This window comes from Arachis ipaensis, chromosome B8 (genome assembly GCF_059453495.1).
Source record: "Arachis ipaensis isolate K30076 ecotype BB chromosome B8, ASM5945349v1, whole genome shotgun sequence".
In the NCBI taxonomy this organism is placed as follows: Eukaryota; Viridiplantae; Streptophyta; class Magnoliopsida; order Fabales; family Fabaceae; genus Arachis; species Arachis ipaensis.
Window position 1 is genome coordinate 37,774,858 of NC_142443.1, and position 21,797 is coordinate 37,796,654.

The 21,797-nt window shown below is 33.5% G+C and overlaps 1 pseudogene; it reads right to left on the minus strand.

The window, feature by feature from the left end:
• Positions 1 to 1,438: 1,438 nt before the first annotated feature.
• On the minus strand, positions 1,439 to 20,276 carry LOC148547726 (uncharacterized; annotated as a pseudogene).
• Between the last annotated feature and the right edge of the window lie 1,521 nt (positions 20,277 to 21,797).

Genomic DNA, 21,797 nt, shown 5'->3' on the forward strand with positions numbered 1-21,797 from the left:
CGTCCACCCGCACGCGTGACGTCTGACATGTGACCCACTTAAAGTGAATTCGCTGGGGGCAATTTCTGAGCTTCTCAGGCCCAAATCCAACTCGTTTCTGAGCCTATTTCATGCAGAATTGAGGATTGAGCAAAGAGGGGGAGTAATTAGTTGTAGGATAGCATTATGTAGGTTAGTTTTCTAGAGAGAGAAGCTCCCTCTCCTCTCTAGAATTAGGGTTCTTAGGTGAATTGCATCTTAGATCTAGGTTTTAATTCTTGTTTTCCTTTAGTTTTCCTTGTAATTTCTTGTTCCTACATCTTTATTCTCTTAGTTTGTAGTGTTAATTTCTCTTTTATGCCTCTTTTTAGTTTATGAGCACTCTTGTTAATTTTCTCTTTCTTTTAATGCAATTTATGTTTGATGTTCTTTTATTGTTGATTTAAGTTGTTATTGTTATTTCCTTGCAATTGGTAGTTATAGAATTTATTATTCTTACACTTTTATAATGCTTTCCTTTTATGCCTTCCAAGTGTTTGACAAAATGCTTGGTTGGATGTTAGAGTAGCTTTTTGAGCATTCTTGACTTGGAAAGATGAGTTAGGCAATCTTAAGTCATGAAAACCCAACTTATGTTGGCGATCTAGAGTTGTTAGTCTTATTTAACTTTCTCTCGTGTGAAGTTAATATTGTACCTTCTTCCATGTTTGAGATGACTAAATAGGATAAACTCTTGTTCATTATTGTGATATGATTAACTAGTCTTATTTGACGTTCTCTCGTGTGAAGTTAATATTGTACCTTCTTCTTTGTTTGAGATGACTAAATAGGATGAATTCTTGTTAAATCATTGTATGACTAGGATAGAAAGCCTATATTCTCAATTCTTGCCATGAATATCTCTCTTTATTAATTGCTTTCTTTAATTGTTGCTTTATTATTCTTGCCATTTATTTTCTTGCCCTTTTACAAATCAAACCCCCCGTATTCCTTCATAGCCAATAATTGATCACTTCATTGCAATTCCTTGTGAGACGACCCGAGGTTTGAATACTTCGGTTAATTCTTATTGGGTTTGTACTTGTGACAACCAAATCATTTAAAATTTGATGTGAGGATCGACTATTGGTTTGGGCTATGCTCACAACGAAATTATTTTGCTAAATTCCGAACCGGTATAAATCCTACTATCACACACCAGGGTCATGCCATGCTTGCTCACGAAACGGTTACTAGGCAACTTTGGTTATGATACAGGCGTCTTGGACATCCTTCATTTGGGTACCTCAAATTTTTATTTCCTAGTCTTTTTACAAGTAGCACTAAACCCATCAAATGTGAAACTTGTATTCGTGAAAAAAATCACAGAGTTTTTCTTCCTCCAACCAATAATAGGGTCAATTCCATATTTTCTCTAATACACTCTAATGTGTGGGGTTTGGCCTTGCCCTTTGAATAACTAATCGTTGCTCTTTGGATAACTAATCGTTGCCGCAGCATCCCTTTCCACAATGTCGGATTGCCGGACATCATCCATATAGTTATACAATTCCTTATTGATAAAGTTCACATTCTAATATCCCCACAAAAGTGATTAAAGAACCCCCAAGATTTGAGTAGTCTGGAACCTAACCTCATGCATGGTATGTATGTAAGCTTTGTCCCAAACTGTCAGCTTCCGATGTGGTTCCATTATATTGGTGAAATCCAGTGGGGCCAAATCGTGATTATGATCCACAATAAACGTCTTCGTCCTACACTACCCAGAAATCCTGTCCAAGTAGACAACATACTTGGCATTGCAACTGATTCTAGTCTCTAGTTTATGAGCTGTCTTCTTGTCAACCCTCTTATAATGTTTCTTTTCACTCAAACCTTGTCAATTGTAGTAAAAAAAATTCTGCACGATATTTTCTTCCTCATCTTTCACAGAATCACCCTTTCGTACAACGAAACTGCTCACTTTTGCAAAAGCCACATATGCTCTATACGCATCTTCGACACTATGATACTCAGCTGATTCTAATGAGGCAGCTGTTAAAGCCACTAACCCAAATTCTACGTCAGCATATGGATTGTCGGCTACCGATACCGGCATGGACCCCTCATCACCAGCTAATGAATCATCTTCTCTATCTGCCACTGCCGATTGATCTCCATCTATCTCTGGCGACCATGCATCGCTTCCTTCATCCTCATCCCCTAAATATATGCTCCATCCATCAGTTCATTGGAGAAAAAGATCAGAATTTTCTTCTCCATCACTTTCCATATGAAATCGGCACCACCGTGTCCTAAATAAACTAGGAACGAGTTAACCACTCCTATATTCAATCATCATAACCAATGCACGGAACAACAATTGCATGTAAATAAATTGTCAATATGAAATTGCTAACACCATGGACAAGTAGAACAAGGGTGTATCTAATTCGCATAATCACTAACAAAAAAGGCAACAGAATCGTGTGCTAAATTAAATTAATCATTAAAAACAACACAAAAACACTATGCAGCTCATGAACTTGGTGTACAGTTCTCTGCAGAGCACTCCTGGTTGGGATTACATTGGAGTACCCAAGTTTGCAATTGATCATGAAGCTTAATTATACCAGATAAAAACTGGACCGTTAATAATAATTTATAAAAAGAGATAAAAACTTCCTCCTTCCATTGTTCGTTAATTAAGAAACAAAAATAAGAACAAATTCAACAATAATCAGCAAGTCAGAAAGATAGAAACCTTATAATAGAACTGGAAGAACAATAAACATATCAACTAAACTAAATTAAGAAAAAATTAGAAAAGAAAACAAGTAATAATTTGAAGTTTCAATAATACTAATTAGAACAAGTAAAAAAAACAGGTAACAAATCAGAAAAAATACTAAACAGAACAATAATCAACACCCCAAATATTCAGAAATTCTGAAATCAAAAATCAACACCCATATCCCTAATTAGAATTCTAATAATCAAAATCAACACCCACACTGCTAATCAGAAGTTTTGATAATCAAAATCTATATTCCCTAATCAGAACATTAATTAAATAATAAAATTAATTATTTACATGAGAAAAGAAGAAGAAAATGACCTGAGAAGAGAGTAGAGCAGAGGTGGCAGGACTAGTAGAGCAGAGCAGTAGCGGGACCGTAATAGAGAAGAAGAAGACGACCGGGTCGAGCAGAGAAGCGTCACTCGTCACCGAGAAACAAAGCAGCACCGTCGGTCGTCAGTCGTCAGTTGTTGATCATCGGTTGTCACCGTCTCAGTCGAACGAGGAGCTTCACTGGTAGCTAGTGAGAGACAAAGAGGGCTGAGAAAGAAAGGGCGGCGCCGTGCGTGAGGGGAGAAGGGTGCGTGGCCAGTGGCTTAGTCTCAACGGTTGCGACTGTGTGGTGCGTGCTAGGAATGGGAGAGAATACGAGGTCAGCATGGGGGACTTTAGAGTGGGGACTGCAGGAGTGAGGCTGAATGGCTGAGGGAGCTTGAGGTCTGAGGCTGAACTGAATGTGTGGTAGTATGTGTCCTAATTTTGTATGATCACCGGGCCGAGTCCGGGTGATTCGAGCCATGGCCTGGTCCCGGTTTTACTCCCTTTCCAGGTTTCATTTCTTCTTCCCAGGTCACTCCGGTCTGAGCCATCATCTTCCAAAATGCTTCGGGCCTAGACCGGGTCTTCGGGTCGGACCGAGCTATGTACACCCCTATTGTCCATGTTCCTGAACATGATTAATTCACAAGGATTATGTCTGTTAATTAAGCATCCAAACATTAGAAAATTTACCTTGGCTAGCAAAGTAAAGAAACTCCTTCACTATCTGCCTAAAATGCCATATGCCAGCATTTATTTGGTTGAGCACATTTAGTCACCTTAGCCACAGCAAAAAAAAAAGAGGCCATCAAAGTCAGCACCATATATATATATTAAAAAAGTGTAGGTAAATAATGTAAATATTGAACAACGTAAACAACGGTTTGAAAAAAGAAGGTTAAATTAATTATTAGAATCAGATTCTCAATTTATTAGAATAATCAATTTTTGAATTTAAATTATTAGGGTTGGAAATGTAACCTCCTTCGTCACATCACATTCCCATTCCATTTCAACCCTCATCTCCCTCCTCCAATTCACGTTTTCTCCTTTCACCATGCCGCGACAGAAACGACGTCATAGCTTCAACCACTGCAAGGTGCAGCGTCGTCGAACGCCATCCACCATCGCGACTTCCTCCTCGCGCGCCACAGCCACTGCCGAACACCGCAGCCCCATGCCACTTCGCGATTCTTAGTAGCGTCGCCCGACCACTGTAGTCCTTCTTCATCCTGCAATTTGCAGCAGCATAGACGACCACTGTATCCCCTCTCCCTCGCATTGGCAGCTGCGCTACCCAACCACCACAACGACCTCTCCCTCGCGATTCGTAGCAGCACCGTCCGACCACCGTAGAACCTCTCCTCTCGCGATTTGCAGCGTTGCCGATCACCGCAGCACCCTCCCTCTCTCTTTCTCTCTTGTTTCCACCTTGTGGTCAACCCATAATATGCCGGATGGTCATTTTAGTAGGTATACGGATGGTTATTTTAATTATTATGTGGATGGTTATTTGATTAGAATGGGCTTACTTAGATACAACTAAAATATCCTAGATGTTCAATTCACTAGATATGCAGATGATTATTTTTATCTTAAGTAGATGGTCATCCTTAAGTGCCGATAAGGGTCCTTGTTGACGAACCAGCGCCGGTGAGGAGGATCCCAACGGCGAGGATGGGGCTGGTTGGCAACCAAGTGACGACGTGAAGAACCCAGGAGGCGACAATGATGTCTGGTGAGGAAGAGAGTAATGCCGGTGAAAGGGACTGGTTGGTGAGGCGGCGACGACAGAAGATTTAGGAGAGAAGCTAGTGCTTTGATAAATTAGAATATAATAGATGATTAAAATTTTTGAATTATTGAATGGAATTTTTTAGTTGAGTAATTTGAGTAAAATTTTTTTTTTATAACTTGATTGTACCAAATTTTTAGCCTGTTGTTTATATAGTTCAGATTTTTCATTATCTACTTAAATGTTTTTATATATCTTGTTTCAGTAATATCAGTAATAATCACTAATTGCCAATGAGTTTCTGGCTAGAATATAAATTTCATTCAAATCAAAATACTTTTTCTTGGAGAAAGTATAGGTAAACATTAGAGACGTATAAAATTGGGTCTGTTGGGTACTTGGGTTAAATATGGGCGGGACCAGATAGAACTGCTAATGTGGTGCAAACCATTGTGTGGGATATGGCTAAGTTTAGAAAAAGATAATTCAGTTACAACTTGCAAGCATTCTTTTTGTAGTTTATACATAAAAGTTGAATAAGACCTACGTGCTTATCTGCGTTTATACTATTTACTCTTGTCAATTACAACTTAAATGCTCCTATCAGCGCCGACTCATGTTACACTCATCAGTCCATCACATACATGATAATCTTGAATTTATGTATCTTGTTTTATTTGTATATTTCCTTTTGTTTTCTACAGGAAAAGTTTTCTATGTTTACCAAAGGGAAAAGAAAACATTTGTGTTCATATCATCGACAACCTAAAGGTTTCTGTTCATTAAAATAACCTAAATTTATCAATAAAAGTATTAAACTACTTTTATTAATAGATAATGAAAAATTGGACTCTAAACCGTGGATATTGGTTCTGTTCTTATAATTCCTAAAATTTAATAAATAAAATTAAATTTTAAAATTTATATAACTATTATTATATATATCATTAATTAAAATAAAAATTTAAAAATAATATAATATAATTAATTTTTATTAATTATTATATATATATATATTGGGACGAATATTACTTAAATTTGCTTCTATCCAAGATCTTGGGATGAATATCACAAATTCAATTAATATTGTCGTTCCTACGTGACACTTCTTTTGAATTGTGTTTATAAAAATAAAATTAATTGTACAAACTAGATTAAATATATCAAACGAAAGTGCATGCCATTGAAGATCTTAATTACATGAAAAGAAACCTTGTTTACCGGTTCAAGTGCAATTCTACACGCACTTGCTGAGTGAGGCTTGGTTTGTATCTATGTGCAAGTCTTTGTCTGATCCATATGCCCATTTAACACACTTAAGTTTAGCACTCTTAAACTTATTGACCGGTTATGATTATTAAAATTGTGAAGATATAATAATTCAACTTTAAAAAATGAATGGTTTACAATGGAGGCTTGTAATATAAGTTTGTAGGTGGTCCATTAATCACTTATAAATTTTAGTAGACATGATATTAAAATAAATAATTATGCTAGATAATCAACTCCTTCTGACCATAAATCAATCAACTACTTAAAGAAAATGAGAAAGAGCTGATTGAGTTGCTATTATATTGTAGAGAGGAAAAAATTAAGGAAAAGAGAAATATTAACTTATTGTTATTTGAAAAAAATAATTTAAATTATTTTTTCAAAACAAATTAAAGTTTAATTTGGTAAAACATTTAAAATGAGTCCTTGTATTTTTTAAAAGCATATAAATTACTCATTTTGTATTAGTAAATTAAAAAAATTATATATTTGCAATTTTTATAAAATAAGAATACTTTTAAAAATATTTAAGATAAAATTTTTTAAAGCTCACTTGTACTTATTAAAATTAAAAAGTCCAATATAACTTTATACATTAATTAATTTTTAAATTTAACTCTCGTGTATTATAATATTTTTAAATTTTAAAGGTTATTTTACTAAATATAATTGTTATTACTTATACAGGGGCGGAGCTAGATAAAATATTAGAGGGGGCAAAAATATTTATACAATAAATTAAGTCTAAAATATTATTTTAAGGAGGGGCTAAACTGAAATTTACATATAATTTATATGTAAAAAATTAAAATTAGGGGGTCATCGCCCCCTTTCCTACCACCTGACTCTGCCCTGTGCTTATGTTTATTAAAAAATGTTTTTAATTTAATTTACTGAACAAACACACACACACACATATATATATATATATATATATATATATATACTATTTTTAAAAATCAACTTTTATAAACTTACTTTTCAAAACTAAAAATTTTACTAGCTATGTTAGAAGAGAATATCATTGTAATATTTATGTGTCGTAATTCTAAGTTCTAAACATAGGTTTGCTTCTAATTTGGGTCCTTGACCAGTTGACCTCATTTTTGAACTAAGCCGAGTGGGAAAAAAGTTCTTGAGTAGTAAATTGACAGCACCTATCTTATTTAAACGGAAATGAACAAATCAATATAATTTTGTCTTTTGGTAATGAACTGAATAGTTATTATATATAAACAATTTTATAAATTAATATTCAATGTAAGATTGCAATAAATATAGAGATGAGAATGACACATTGAGCTAACTGATGCATGCATAGAGTGAAATTTGACTAAACAACAAGAGTAATTTAGAAAAGACATGGACATCATAACGAAAAATCGGTTAAACCTATATTTGGGGCTACAAAGAGTCAATCATCAAAGCTGAGATATCAAAATAATATTGATACAAATTTGTTCGTTTATATAAACTTTTTGTATTGTTTTTATATATATTTCAGAGGTAAGAATATAATGCGAAATATATGTAATTTATTTACTCATGTTTTACTGGTTTGTATATGAACTATATATAGTTAAGTGAGCGTTGAGAGTAAATTGTACGAGTAATATATATATATATATATATATATATATATATTATTCATAACTATATGTTTATCACATTTAAAATTATTTATTTATTTCTGCAATAATTAAAAATACAAAATAAAAAAACTGTTAGAATATAATTAGGATCTATTAGTATTATTTACTATATCTGAATATTTATTATAAGAGATTACGTCTTTATTATTACAATTCTCTTAGTACCTATACATATCCTTTATATTGTATCAGTTTCATCTGCGTTCTCTCATGGCAGTTCCGTTTGTGTTCTCATAGTTCTGTCTACATTTTCTCATGGCAGTTCTGTCTGCGTTTTGTCTGTGTTTCTTTGTGGCAGTTCCGTCTGCGTTTCTTTCCGGAAGTTTCGTCTGCACTTCCTTCAGACAAGCGGCAGTTCCGTCTGCGCTTCCTTCATACTAGTGGCAGTTCCGTCTGCGCTTCCTTCATACTAGTGGCAGTTCCGTCTGCGCTTCCTTCAGACTAGCTGTTGTTCTGTCTCCACTTCCTTCACACAAGCGGCAGTTCCGTCTGCGCTTCCTTCAGACAATCGACAGTTCCATCTGCGCTTTCTTTCGGCAGTTCCGTCTGCACCCGTTTTATCAGTTTATGTAGTTTTTTTTTCTCTTTATTTCGTTGTTTTAAAAAAATTTCAAATTCAAGTTGTCACTTGAGTTTGAGGGGAGAATATAATTAGGATCAATTAGTATTATTTAGTATATCTGAATATTTATTATAAGAGATTATGTCTTTATTATTACGATTCTTTTAGTACCTATACATACTCTTTATATTGTATTATTCCAGACAACTTAAATAAATAACTTGAATAGACAACACACTCAATAATATACAAATATTTAGTCTCTTGTTTCTAATAGAAACAAATGTATTAAGGAAAGTGTAAGGAAAAATAATTTAAGAGATTGAGATAGAATAAAAAAAATTAATTAAGGACTAATAGAGAAAAGAGAGTACGTAGAAAAAATCTCAATTAGAACCGAAGAAAAAAATTCAATCACTAAAATTTTTCATTGCTATTTGCATTCTTACTATATTTATTTATAATAAATCATTACTAGTAAAATTATCGTAATGGATTCTTGGACCTATTTTTTACTCATTACATCACTATCTATTTATAATAAATTATTACTAGTAAAATTATTTTAATTGGATCTTAAGCACACTTTTTATTCATTAATCATTATAGAAAGCAACAAAAGAAAAATAAATTATGAATTCTTATGATTCTCAAATTATGACTCAAACATTTTTCAATTGTATATATTTTGCCAAATCCTACCAAATACATGTGAATTAGTGAGTTGAATGAATTTCGTTATCTTTAACTATGAAATGGCCACAAATAGCGGGAAAAACTGACAATCCTATAAATAATGTCAGATCCCCAAACATTCTAATGGTCTAATATTGATTCTCTCCCACTCAAATACTGTACAAATAACTAGTGAATGTATAATTGTTGTCGATTATCTGAATGTAACTATTATGCTTAACTATTTGGCTTAATTAACTATGGTGGTGCGTGTTTTGAATGTAATAATTCCATATTAATATATACACAGCGGTCGCAGTTCTTAAGCGAGTTTAAACTTTTATTTTGGTGAACATGTGATTACTTGGAATTAAGCACATAACAAAAATTGGGTATCAATTCTTTTCATTGGATGGCAACTAATATGAAATTTGGGAATATATATATATATATATATATAAAAGCAGTATGAATTTTTATTTATAGTCTTTAAAAGAAAAAAAAAAGGGCGGAGGGGATGAAAATGAAAGGCACCAAATAATCCAGTAGTCATGAGAATTGGAAAACGATGGTTGTCGATCGAAGTTGTCGTAAGTAACACGTAACTAAAAGAAAAAAGTAGCAAGCATTTGTTCGGTAATTCCGTTCACCAAATATGTTTCTTCTTATAGAATCACTGCCAAATAATCCTCCAAGTTATTATATATCACACACGAAATTGTGTAGCTAAAACTACTAGTGCTTTCACTTGAATTTCAATTATTGTAATAATAGTGAATTAATATGCATTTTTTTTCTCTAAAATTCAGTACATAAATATGGATAGTCAAAAGGGTAAGTAGTTTAATTTAATATTTAGAAATTTTAAGTTCAAATATTAAGAATAACAAAATATTTTATTTATGAAAATAATATTTTAGAAAAAAATCTGTACATCAAACATATTTTCAATCCCTTTGTATATATACTAATATTTACATCATTATTGAAGCGACATTTGCCCCAAAAAGAATCAGGTAATTTTTTTAAAATATATGTAAATGAATACATCCTTTAATTAGAGACAATTTTACCGAGTTCAATAGTAAAGGTATTAGACCAGGTTTAAGGGAACAGAGCTAGAGCACTAGGATTGAGAGAAAATGAGAGCAGGAGAGAAATTATAAATTGCATTATTGAATGCTTAGCAATATGAATAGTGAAGTTACACAATATTTATAGAGCTTTTTTATATTTTTACACTTACGGTTAATATATATTTTTTACACTATATAAGAAAAAACTAACTATTTAACAAAATTCCAACAATCTTGCTTACTCATCCTAACCAACTTGAGGTGACTCAGCTGTCACAGCATCTCACTTACCTCTTTTTCATTTTCCTTACTTACAAGTAGGATCATTTAGACAAATAAAAAAATTCCCAAAAGTAGGGTAATTTGAGTTAATACTTCAATTATATGTTTTCCATGCGAAATATAATTAATAATTGTAGAATCGAAGATAATATTGATGGAAACTGTAAAAGGCATATATAGATATTATCCTCGATCTCTAATAATGTACAATAATTACACAATTATGTATCATCTTGAAATAAAGATAAGAACGAATAATATATATTGCATGCATGATTTTATTGTTAATTATTTTTCTATCCATCAGTATTTCTTGAATTGATATATAGTTGAAAATTGTAAAGAAATATTTAATGATAAATAAATTTTTGAATCTTTAGTTTTTTTTTTTATTTTGTAAATCTTTTTGAGAAAATAAGAATGGATTAAATTTTTAAAGTGGTCTCTTAGATTTGGTCCATACATCAATTTAATCCCTGAAATTTTAATTGTATTAATTTAAACTTTTAGTTTTAGATTAAACTCTGAGCGACATATTGGTCCCTCAACTTATTTCTTAGCTTATTTCTGGCGTGAATCAGCAGCCGAACTACTGATGTGGTATTACTATTGTCTCGTGGCATCATCACTTACCCCACATCATCATTATCTTCTTTCTTATCCCTATCTCCATCCCTCTCTTCCTCTTCTTCTCCCCTACCTTCCGTCACCTCTCCTTCTTCTCCTTTCTCTCTTTTTTTCACTTTCACAACTAGAAAATTACTTATTACAAATGAATTTACAAACATATTTGGTCTTCATTACAGACAGATTATTCATTATCGACGAAATTACCGACAAATTTTGTCCCTCTGTAAAAGACTCATCGAAAATTATTTATCCACAAATTTTTTTCCGTTATCGACAGAATTTTTCTCGATAATGGTCCCCTTTCCATTATAAAAAATGTTAGATGTTTTGACAGATTTTCTGTCAGTAATTTACTGACAGATTTTTTTCCGCTATCGATAAATTTTTTCTCAGTAATCGTCACTTCCATTTCGCTTAAATCGTTCGATTTTCTGACAGATTTTTCGTCGGTAACTAGTGTCAAATTTTTCGACAAATTTTTCATTGGTAATTGGAGCCTTGGGAAAACATTTCCAAACTCTGAATACAGATAGAAAATGTGTCTATAAATCTGTCAGTAAATTAAAACATAATTTTTTTTAGATTTTTTCATTGCAAAATAAATCTTTTTTCATACAATATAAATTTAATGTTGCAAATTTTCATCTAACTTATATTCGAACATTTATAATATTTCAAAAAATAAACAAGTTCATCGTATTATCAAACTAAAAGAAAAGTACTATAATAAACAAACAATTCGATATAATTTAAAACATAAACAAAATGTATTGATACGTCAACTATAATCCTCAATGTATTGTTCAACCATACTAAATAGTATGTGAAACTAGTAATAATTCTTAGACACTTATCACAACTCAAGATGGCATCCTTGGTCTTCAAGATTCAGCAGTGACTGAAGCAGTCAAAGATATGGAGATTTGTGGGTATTGCTTCAGCTATGATTGCACTCCTCTGTTACAATAAAAAATAAAAAATAATAAATTTATATTATTGAAATATATGAGAACCAAGTACATAATGGTGAGGAGTATTAAAATTCACAAAGTTTATGAACTTCCCAATCTAGAAGGTTACCTTTCCTAATATTGGAGCCATTCCCATTATTACTGAAGCCAAAGCAGAACATACATGCTGTGAACAATCTGACGACACCTCCTGCAAAAGTTATTCCAAAGTATTTAAACCTGTAAATATAGGTTCATTTCTGAATTCAAATAAACTTCAATTAAACTAAGAAATAAACTGAAATTAGTTCAGATTTGAACAAGCAGTCATAAAGACTCAATTATAAAGAAAAACATATCAAATTCATTTCTACATTCAAATGAACCTCAATTAAACTAAAAAATGAACTGAAATTACTTCATATTTGAACAAGCAATCATAAAGACTCAATTATCAACAAATCAAATTTATTTCTGTATTCAAATGAACCTCAATTAAACTAAAAAATAAACCAAAATTACTTCATATTTGAACAAACAGTCATAAAGACTCAATCATCAACAAAAACACATCAAATTCATTTCTGAATTCAAATGAACCTCAATTAAACTAAGAAATGAACCGAAATTACTTCAGATTTGAACAAGCAGTTATGATACGGAACAAAACCCAGGATAAGATGGAAGATCAAAGAAAGGGACTCATCTACCTCAATTTGATTTCCTGATGCAACAGCTAAGGGAATCACTCTACCTCACCTGTTCAAACCCAAGTTTCTCAAAGAAACTCAAAGAAAATTTCATTCATCAAAATTAAGGAAAAAAGTGGCTATCAAGTTTTAGAGGGTTTTTATACCTCTTAAATTTAAAACCCTAACTCATAAGTTCACTAGAATAAAAAAATGGGTCAAATCATAACTGGGCCTAAAACAAACAAACAACAAAAATAAAATAAACATAAAATAAATTCTAAGAAGATGATGTCTTTTTTAATTCATCTTGACTAATGAGAGTTTTCAATGCATCTTGTAAAATAGTAAGACGTTTGACTTTTGATAATCGTTAATCATTGTCTTGCCCAATTCTTGATGCATCTCCTGAACACATGATTTAGCCATGTTTGCAAAACCTTCTTTTATTCTCTTAGTTGTTGCTCTTGTAATTGGGCCAATTGGCATATGACAGTTCTCAGTTTGTTCCACATGACTCGTATCATTCCCTCCCTCCTGAAAATGATTCGTCCTCGAATCTGCATCACAATCAAAAGGAGATAGGTCAGAGACATTAAAAGTAGCTGATACATTATACTCACCTGGAAGGTCAATCTTGTAAGCATTATTATTGATCCTTTCAAGCACTGGAAATGGACTATCACCCCTAGGGTCTAACTTAGATTTTCTTTGAGTAGGAAACCTTTCCTTTCTCAAATGAACCAATACCCAGTCACCAGGTTCAAAGACAAGTTGTCTTCAACCTTTATTCACCCGTTGAGCTGTCAACTTATTTTTCTTTTCAAGCAATTCACGTGCTTTCAAGTGCATAGCTTTAACCTTTTCAGCTTTACCTTCTGCATCCAAACTAACAATATCACTCAAAGGCAAAGGAAATAAGTCCAAAATAATTAGAGGATTAAAACCATACACAAGTTCAAAAGGAGAAAAACCTGTAGAAGAATGAATAGTTCTATTATAAGAAAACTTAATAAAAGGTAAATAATCTTTCCAAGTTTTTAAATTCTTACCAACAACAGCACGTAAAAGGTCCCTAATGTTCTATTTACTACTTTAGTTTGACCATCAGTTTGAAAATGACAAGTAGTAGAGTATAATAATTTTGTACCTAATTTACCCCATAAAACTTTCCAAAAATGACTCAAAAATTTTACGTCACGATCAGAAACAATAGTTTGGGGAACACCATGCAAACGCACAACCTCTCTAAAGAACAGATCAGCAATATTTGTTGCATCATCAGTTTTATGGCATGCAATAAAATGAGCTATTTTACTAAATCTGTCTATCACAACAAAAATGCTATCTCGACCTTTTTTTGTTTAACGCAAACCAAGAACAAAATCGATAGAAATATCAACCCACGGATGCATAGGAACAGGTAAAGGGGCATACAAACCATGTGATAAAGACTTAGATTTAGCCTGTTTACATGCAATACATATAGCACAAAATTTTTCAACATCTCTACGCATGCGTGGCCAGTAAAAATGTTCAGATAACACATCCAATGTCTTATGCACACCAAAATGACCCATCAAACCCCCATTATGTGATTCAAGAACAAGTAAGTCCCTCATAGAACAAGCACGCACACAAATTCTATTACCACGAAACAGAAAACCTTCATGTCTATAAAATTTGTTAAATGCACTATGTTCACAAGAGGCATAAATAGCAGAAAAGTCATAATCAGTGACATACAACTCCTTTAAAAACTCAAATCCCAATAACTTAGAAGTAAGTGTAGTAATCAAAGCATACCTCCGAGATAAAGCATCTGCAACGATATTATCTTTACCTTGTTTAAAGGCAATCACATAGGGAAATGTTTCAATAAATTCCACTCATTTAGCATGTCTTTTATCAAGCTTACCTTGTCCTTTTAAGTGCTTCAAAGATTCATGATTCGTGTGAATCACAAACTCCTTAGGTAAGAGGTAGTGTTGCCAAACCTCTAAAGCCCGAACCAAAGAATATAATTCTTTGTCATATGTTGAATATTTACGCTGAGCTAAATTCAACTTTTCACTAAAAAAAGGTGCTGGCTCGTTTTTCCTGCATCAAAATAGCACCTATATCAATCCCAGAAGCATCACATTCAATCTCAAAGGTTTTATCAAAATTAGGTAAAACAAGAATAGGAGCAGAACACAAACAGTCTTTTAGGGTATGAAATGCAATTTCTTGTTCCTTTTCCCATTTAAATCTAACATCCTTTTTTATAACCTCTATGAGAGGCGCAACAATGGTAGAAAATTTTTTTACAAATCTTCTATAAAACCCAGCTAACCCATGAAAATTTTGTACCTCAGAAGCATTCTTAGGTGTTGGCCATTCACGAATAGCCTTTACCTTTTCCTCATCAACTTCAATTTCACTCGCACTCACAACAAAACCAAGAAATATAACTCGATCAATACAAAAAGTGCACTTTTTAAGATTAGCATATAATTTTTTTTTGCGAAGCGCTTCCAAAACAGCTGAAACATGTGACAAGTAGTCATCCAAACAGGTGTTATAAATGAGAATATCATCAAAATAAACAACAACAAATTTACCCAAAAATTCTCACAAAACATGGTTCATTAGACGCATAAAAGTACTAGGTGCATTAGTTAACCCAAAAGGCATTACTAACCACTCATATAACCCATGTTTTGTTTTAAATGCAGTTTTTCATTCATCCCCTAGTTTCATTCTAATTTGATGATACCCACTTTTCAAATCAATTTTTGTGAATATGCATGCACCATATAACTCATCAAGCATGTCATCTAACCTAGGGATAGGGTAATGATACTTTATCGTAATTTTATTGACTGCACGACAATCCACACACATTCGCCAAGTACCATCCTTCTTTGGAACCAACAAAACTGGTACAGCACATGGACTCATACTCTCCTTGATGTGACCTTTAGCTAATAACTCCTCCACTTGCCTTTGAAGCTCCTTTGTCTCTTTAGAATTACTCTTATAGGCTCGTCTATTAGGAATACTAGCACCAGGAATAAAATCAATTTAGTGTTCAATCCCACGTAATGGAGGCAAACCACATGGCATGTCAATAGGGAAGACATTAGTAAATTCCTGCAACAAAGAGACAAAGCTATTTGGCAAATTCGGGTTAAGGTCAGTATTATAGAATAAAGTATCCCTAAACCGAACCATAAACAAAGCTTTCTTGCCTATTAAAGCACTCTTTAAATCTCTCTCTTTTGCAAAGAAATACAATTTGCTCTCAACTTTCTCAATTTTCTCTGTATTTGTACTACTCTTATGACATGGACTCTTTTCTTTCTTTTCACTCACCTTTGGGCCTTTTGCGATATTCTTTTCTCTCATAGCCTCTTTTCTCTCAGATTTTTCTGTGATCTCACATCCCATGTTCCCCTTGGTATCTTGGTGAAGCTTCAACTGGTCAAGGTAAACCTCCTTAGGTGATAAAGGAGCAAGAGTGATCTTGCAACCATTAAAATCAAAGGAGATCAGAACCGATTTGTGTGACCATCATGAAATACTCGACGGTCGAACTGCCAAGGTCTCCCCAATAATAAATGACAAGCTTACATTGGCACCACATCACACAATGCCTCATCAACATACTTTCCAACAAAGAATGCAATTGTCACTTGTTTGTCAACCTTGATCTCTCCACAGTCATTCAACCACTGCAACATATATGGTTTAGGATGTCGAAAACATGCAAACCCAATTTCTCCACCATAAGTGTACTAGCCACATTAGTCCAACTCCCGCCATCAATAATCAGACTACACACTTTTCCACCCACCAAGCATCTAGTGTAAAAAAGATTTTGGCGTTGCTCTAGGCTATCTTCTTTCACCTGCAAATTCAAAGCACGTCTAACAACAAGAGATTCACCATGGACTGCATACTCAACATCACCATCAGAACAATCCTCCAAAGGTGGCATACTATTGTGATCAGAATCATCACCATGATTAGAATCAGACACAATATCATCTCCTCTAATAACCATCAATCTCCTGTTTGGGCATTCATTAGCATAATGACCCATACCATGACACTTGAAGCATTTAATATCTCGATGCCTAGAAGTAGCAGAAGAAGAGTTAGAATTACCTTTCTTCTTCGTAGCATCAAACAACGCATTGGATTCAATATCCGTAGTCTTTGTTGTGTCAGCACAACGAGAGTCCCACTTGGGATTAGCATGAGACAATCATCTTGGTGTTCTTCTTTGTTGTTGTCTCTCCACTTTCATGGCCATACTGACCAAATCCTCCATCTCCACATAATGGTGTAACTCTACCACATCAACAATCGCTCTATTCAAACCACCTACAAATCGTGCCATAGTAACCTCAGTGTCCTCTTCTATGTTGGCAGTAATCATAAGCATCTCCATTTCCTTATGGTAGTCTTCAATGGACTTGGAGCCTTGAGTCAGTCGATGTAACTTCTGATGCACTTCCCTGTAGTAGTACGAAGGCACAAATTGTTTCTTCATGAGGCACTTCATAAGATCCCAAGACTCTATAGGGTGATCATCATTCCTCTATCTTATTTTCACTAGTTCATCCCACCAAAACAAGCCATAGTCAAAGAATACAACTACTACCAAATGTACCTTCTTTGCTTCAGAGTAATTATGACAAGCAAAAATTTTTTCCACCTTACGTTCCCACTCCAAATAAACTTCAGGATACTTTCTCCCTTTGAATGGTGGTATTTGCATCTTGATGGCGTTGATATTGCTATTTTGACTTTTTTGTCGAGGTGTTATAACCCCATCAGAGTCATCATCAGAAGGTACATGATTCGGACGCCGATTCCGGAAAGGTCCTTGTTTAGTATTCTTGGATAGTGTCTGTGTCACCTCTTGCCTCCATGCTTCCAATTCAGTCAAGCGATTAGTTAAGTGTTGAATGGCCCTTTCCATCAACTCCATGTCAACTAAAGTATCTTCGGAATGAGCTGCCATAATAATGAACCTGTAACAAAAATGTTATAGAAAGGACCTCACAATCACTCGCTCACGTATTTCACTCAAAGATGGACACTCGTGTTTATTCTCAAAATTGGCTTTTATCCTCTATTGAGCTTACCACTCTTGCCTTTTACCACTCTTGAATCTCTTTGACTGCTGCACTTTAGAAATCAAATAAAAATAAAAGATAGAGAAAATCCAACGCAACGATAAGAAGAAATGATGGAAAGGATAATAAAAAGGGACAAAGACACAAAAGACAAAAGATAAGGATAATAAAAATAGTAAGAATAAGAATAATAATAATAATAACGTAGGTAATGATTTTTTTTTTTTTTGAGATTGTTGCTTTGTTTATTTTAGAAGAACACAGTGCTTTTTTTGTTTTTTTGTTTTTTTTTTTAATTTGCTGAAGTGCTACTGTGTAAACTTTAAAGTATGTACTCTCTCTTTTTTTTTTGGGTACTCAAGATGTGTTGACAAAAAAAATTTACTAATAATAAGAAGAAATTTCAATGTGCCTACTCTAATAAGAAAGGAAGGACGTAAAGAATAATAAGAAACACAAAAGCAACAAGGACAGACAATAATCTTAGGAAAAGGAATTAAAAAGCCAATCAACAAGAAAAGAACAAGACATAAGGATAAACTGTCTATGCGTGGCTCGATTTTTTTTTTAATTTATTTAGAACATAAGAAGGATAAATGTAGAATAATAAAAATTAATCTAATACTTGAAATCTGATACCAAATGATACGGAACGTAACCCAAGATAAGATGGAAGATCAAAGAAAGGGACTCCTCTACCTCAATTTGATTTCCTGATGCAACAGCTAAGAGAATCACTCTACCTCACATGTTCACACCCAAGTTTCTCAAAGAAACTCAAAGAAAATTTCATTCATCAAAATTAAGGAAAAAAGTGGCTACCAAGTTTTAGAGGATTTTTATATCTCTTAAATTTAAAACCCTAACTCATAAGTTCACTAGAATAAAAAAAATGGGCCAAATCATAATTGGGCCTAAAACAAACAAACAACAAAAATAAAATAAACATAAAATAAATTCTAAGAAGGTGATGCCTCTTTTAATTCATCTTGACTAATGAGAGTCTTCAATGCATCTTGTAAAATAGTAAGACGTTTGATTTTTGATAATTGTTAATCATTGTCTTGCCCAATTCTTGATGCATCTCCTGAACACATGATTTAGCCATGTTTGCAAAACCTTCTTTTATTCTCTTAGTTGTTGCTCTTGTAATTGGACCAATTGGCATATGACAATTCTCAGTTTGTCCCACATGACTCGTATCAAGTTATAAAGACTCAATCATCAACAAAACACAGCAAATTCATTTCTGGATTCAAATTAACATTAATTAAACTAAGATATGAACCGAAATTATCTCAGATTTGAGCAAGTAGTCATAAAGACTCAATCATCAACAAAAATACATCAAATTTATTTCTGGATTCAAATAAACCTCAATTAAATTAAAAAATAAACTAAAATTACTTAAGAAATAAAAAGTTTGGCTTACCACAATATCTGTCGGTACGTAGTATATTTCTTCATCAAATTTGTGACATTTTCTGTTGTTGAGAACCATGCACATTGCAGAGACCACTTATAGGACGAAAATTTATTAGATATATGGGAATAAAATTTTTTAGAAAAATTATTAATATTAAAATAATAGCTAAAGATTTTACCGTATTATATTTAAATGAGCTTTGTGGTCCAACAAGAATATAGTTTCAAATTCATTGGTTGCCCCTTGTTTGTAAATATTTATTTGCGTCATCCACTGATAACATTTCTCCCTTAGTTCGTCTTTTATTTCTCTTTCTTTCACTGGAGTCTTATACCCTTCAAGGATGCTCAAACTCGACTCTGTACTGGTTTCCTCAGCATATTACAATGTTGTTGTCACCCCAGCATCCATTACCACCTCTACCAATATTTCAAGTTATGTTACTATTGGTTGAGATGTCAGGGGACTTATGCCGAGGCTGAATGAAGGTGCATCATCTTCCCATTGCTAAGGATGTGGAGAACTGCAAGCTGACAGAGGAAAGTTTTTGAAATAATAAAAAAGTATTATGATATAACATCAAAATTAATAAAAAGAATTTTAAGTAAAACTTACACATTCAGTGGAGCTTCTTGCTCGGATTGCCTTGCCGAAGTTTTTTCGCAGGCTTGCTGTTAGGTTTTTAGAGGACAGCTGGATTAAACAGAAAAGTGTTAAAAATAAACCAAAATTAATATTATATACTATCAAAACTAATAGAAAGAATTTTAAGTAAAACTTACACATTAAGAAAAACTTCTTGCTTCGATTGCCTTGGCGGAATTTCTTCGCAAACTTGCTGTTGTCGTTTCGGAGAGCAGCTGAATTAAACAGAAAAGTGTTCAGTAATGAGCCAAAATTATTGTGATATAACATGAAAACTAATAAAAAGGAGTTTAAGTAAAACTTACACATTAAGAGGAGCTTCTTGCTCCGATTGCCTTGGCGGAATTTCTTCGCAGGCTTGCTATTGGGGTTCCGGAGGGCAGCTGGATTAAATAGAAAAGTATTCAATATTGAACCAAAATTATTATTATATAACATCAAAACTAATAAAAATAATTTTACCTAAAACTTACTCATTAGCAGAAGCTTCCTCTGTTTGAGTTTTCAAAGGAACGGAGGTAAAGGTTTTTTTTTTGTTTTATCTCTTCCATAAGAGAGTTTGGAAGCGCAATTGCAATAGGAACTCTAATGAAAGTAAACAAGAAAGGAGTTAATGTTGAATGATTAAAATAGAAAAGTAAATTAAAAATCTGCACTAAGTGAAAGTTACACATTGATTAAAATAGGAAAGTAAATTGGAAAACTCACATATCCAGAGGTTGAGACTAAATTTCTTCTCGAACCACAAGGATTTGTTCTTGAGGATCAAATGTTGGGCTACTAATAATTAAACAAAAATTATTACCTAAATTTAAAAGACTAACGTAAGTATTTCAACTTACATAATTAGAGGTTGTAAACTTGTTTTTTTTTCATGCCATTTTTTTCTAAAAATTGTAACCGAGGATTCAGGGGTATTTTTTCTAACAAAAAATATACGAAATTAAAATCATCAACTAAGATATTCTAATTAAAAGCAGAAAAAGTAAATAAATGTTATGAGGAATTACTTGGTATTGTTCGATGCATTTACAAACAGTGCCAAGCTTGTCTGTATTTGTACTATAAGTTCACTTTCGCTGCCCAAAATTATAATCGGCAGGCTAAGTAAAAAATAAATATTATTCAGTAAAATCAAAGAAATTACACGAGGTTTTGGAAAAAGTTAGCAGAGGAAAAAAAAGAACTTTATACAAGAAACTCAATTTTACGTCTACGATAAATCATATCGCGCATCCGTTGAGTCACGATCGTCTGGAGCAACACTTGTTTTTTCAGTACCATTATTTTTTCTCTTCATTCTTTTTTCTTTTTGTTTCTTCTCTACTTGTTCACTTCTGTGAATTCATACAAAAAGTTTTGATTTAAAAGTAGGATGAACCTTAATTAAAAAATAAATGAAGCAAAATTTTTAAATGATTTGAACATACAATCTATGTTCGAAAACAAGCAGAGTGTAACAGCCCAGACCACCCGCTAGCACGATATTATTCGCTTTGGCACACAAGGCCTCACGGTTTTGCCTTTGACGATAGGGATGCTAGCCGAAGCCCCCCACACACTCACTCGTCAAAACGCGTCATGCTATGGAGAGGTATCCACACCCTTATAAGGCATGCTTCGTTCCCCTCCCCAACCGATGTGGGACCTTACAATCCACCCCCCTAAGGGAGCCCAGCGCCCTCGCTGGCACATCGATCCTGGTTCTGGCTCTGATACCATTTGTAACAGCTCAGACCACCCGCTAGCACGATATTATCCGCTTTGGCACACAAGGCCTCACGGTTTTGCCTTTGACGATAGGGATGCTAGCCGAAGCCCCCCACACTCACTCGTCAAAACGCGTCATGCTATGGAGAGGTATCCACACCCTTATAAGGCATGCTTCGTTCCCCTCCCCAATCGATGTGGGACCTTACAATCTCTGTAACAGCCCAGACCACCCGCTAGTACGATATTGTCCGCTTTGGCACACAAGGCCTCACGGTTTTGCTTTTG